This window comes from Oryctolagus cuniculus, chromosome 2 (assembly GCF_051225735.1).
Source record: "Oryctolagus cuniculus isolate XC-2025 breed Fujian yellow rabbit chromosome 2, ASM5122573v1, whole genome shotgun sequence".
In the NCBI taxonomy this organism is placed as follows: Eukaryota; Metazoa; Chordata; class Mammalia; order Lagomorpha; family Leporidae; genus Oryctolagus; species Oryctolagus cuniculus.
The window spans coordinates 30,094,807-30,097,676 of NC_142868.1; the positions used below are offsets into that span (position 1 = coordinate 30,094,807).

The following is a 2,870-nucleotide window of genomic DNA, read 5'->3' on the forward strand; positions in this document are numbered from 1 at the left end:
CCTTTCTTGGACTTTGGGGTCTTCGAAGTAGCAGCATTCTTAGGATCTAAGGGTAGAAGAGAGCAAAGGCAACAATTGCAGTGCAACAGAATTCTAAGATGAAAGTGTCCAGTGACTTACAGGACAGCAGACTGGGCCCCAAAACTCTCAGGGTGGGAATCCAGGTGAAGGTAATAAGCTCTTGAGATGCTGCCCAATAGTGAGTAAGTAGTAGGGAGTATGCAGGCAGGGATAGGGTAGTAAGAGAGAAACGTCTGTGGGTTATTCTGGAGACAAAGCAAGCCCCATAAAGGCTAGTAACCAACTTGATGGCAGATGTAATGAACAGGGTCGGGAACTGAGTTTTTAAAAATATAGAGCATAGTAGTTAAGGAAGCAATGCAATCCATAAGAAAGTCATATTAAAACAAGGTATCGGGCCGGCGCTGCGGCTCACTAGGCTAATCCTCCGCCTTGCGGCGCTGGCACACCGGGTTCTAGTCCCGGTCAGGGCGCCGGATTCTGTCCCGGTTGCCCCTCTTCCAGGCCAGCTCTCTGTTGTGGCCAGGGAGTGCAGTGGAGGATGTCCCAGGCGCTTGGGCCCTGCACCCCATGGGAGACCAGGAAAAGCACCTGGCTCCTGGCTCCTGCCATCGGATCAGCGCGGTGCGCTGGCCGCAGCGCGCCGGCCGCGGCGGCCATTGGAGGGTGAACCAACAGCAAAGGAAGACCTTTCTCTCTGTCTCTCTCTCTCACTGTCCACTCTGCCTGTCAAAAAACAAACAAACAAACAAACAAACAAGGTATCAACACAAACATGACCTGCACTTCCCTCCTCCTTAGAGAACATGGAATTTATGCTTGGGGTCAGGGAGGTAAAAGCTCATGAACCAAGCTTTGTCAGCTAAGGACACAGGAAATTTTCTGAGAACTCATAAGGGACAGGCAGACAGCTGAGATCCTACTTTCCCAGAGAAGAAATGGCAGTCTCTTCAGTTTGACTTGTACTAAATCTTGATGCTGTCTTTGAACGCCTTGCCCTTTGTAACCTTTTTGATTGACTCTTACTGTTTGGTGCCTGGAACTGGTTCTCTCAGTTCAGCCAGGTGTTACTCAGGATCCTGAGATGTAGTTGAAGCTGCCACTGTCATGGTGACTTTTTTTTTTAACTTGTCCACATTACTCTCAAGCTGCTGCAGGCCTGGTTGACCCAACTCAGTTGACCCAACTCAGCTGCTCCTCAAGTCCTGACAGCAGAACCTCACAGCCCATACCCCACTCCTGAATGGATTAGGCAATGACACTGAGATCCTGGCATGGGATGAAGGGATGTTCTTCCAGATGCTGGAGTCACCATCCAGCCACTGATCACACTGGGCCAGGGAACAATGAAGGACATTGGATTCTCAGCCTCTATCACAAGGTCTTCCACCTGCCACATGTTATACTGGGCCAGGGTTTCCAGCAACACTGCACATGCGATGCATTTGACTTAAACAGCCATGGTGATCACTGATAGGTCTCAAAGCTTATCCTTCTGAGTATTTATGAGTGGGGGAAGATTCCAGGCTTCAGCTAAGTAGTTCTTCATATGTCTCATAGGAAATAATGTGAGCAGTAAGAACGTGGAAGCAAAGATACTCTCAGTAAGCTCTCTAACATTCATCTATGCAGCACATCCCCAAAACACATAGGAACCTGAGGCCTCAATACCTAGTGGATGAATAGGGCCAGTTCTGCCCTCTGAGTGGACTTGGCAAAGAACACTCTGCTGCTCTGCCTGTCACCCTCACCTCCTCACTCATGGCTGTACTGAGCTGAGGGACAGGCTGAGTGTCTGGAGCCTGTATCAAACTCTGCTGTGCCACGACCTGGAAGCTTCATCTGCCAACACACCAGGTGGGGCTGCCCCATGAACTTTTTGAAGACCCCCTATCTCTGAATTCCACTTCAGCCTCTACTACCAGCTCAGTGTTTCTTTTTTCTAATTAGCAAACTCCTCAAAAGAGGTTTCTGTGCTGACTGTGTCCAATTTTCCTCTCCCATCATCTCCTTAGCCCATTTCAACTAGAGGACTGCCCCCATCCTTTCAACAAAACTATTTCTTTAAATGTGACCAATGTTACTCATGCTGCAAAACCCAAAGATCAATTTGAGTTCTCATATTAACTGACCTATCAGCTGCATTGCAATTGGATGGTTATTCTGAATTCCTTTTTAAACTCTTTCATTTGGCTCCCAGAAATTCAGTCACCTTATTTTCTTCTTACATGTTGAACATACTTTCTCATTGCCTTCTGCTAGTTCCTCCTCCATTCCTGTCTCTAAATAGTAACATCTATAGGCACAGTCCTTGGTTTCTCTAAATATATTTTCTAGATTATCTAATCCAATGTCTTAAATATCATGTACCAAATTTACCAAATTTATATTTACATCATGTATTTTTCTCTACAATTTCACATTTAGATGATTAAATGCATACTTGACAACTTCACATGGATAACTTGGAGATACCTTGATTTAATGTACTGAAGACTAAATTTCCAGTAATAAGTGCCCACACTTTGACAATAGATAACATGAACTGAGAATGGGGATGGGCTACATTTCCAATGGAAAACTGAAGCTCCGATCAAGGTATAATAGATGCTAATAAAGAAAAAATAAATAAGGATCTACCATTTTTGAATTGCTAGATTGGCTAGAGACTGGAATTAAATCACCAACGTGACAATTGAAATGTAAGCATTATGCAAACGCTAAGCAAGCTCCCTTAGGAGCCACTCTTTGTAGATACTGTACATTACTTTTAGTAAGTAAGTTATAGATCCTGTGCTGTGTTTGTGCAAACATAGCCGATGGCTATGCAAATGAAGTACATGTGTTAA

The 2,870-nt window shown here is 45.1% G+C and overlaps 1 pseudogene; it reads right to left on the reverse strand.

Annotated features, from left to right (window-relative positions):
• Positions 1–986: 986 nt before the first annotated feature.
• On the reverse strand, positions 987–1,645 carry LOC149127713 (COP9 signalosome complex subunit 7a pseudogene; annotated as a pseudogene).
• Between the last annotated feature and the right edge of the window lie 1,225 nt (positions 1,646–2,870).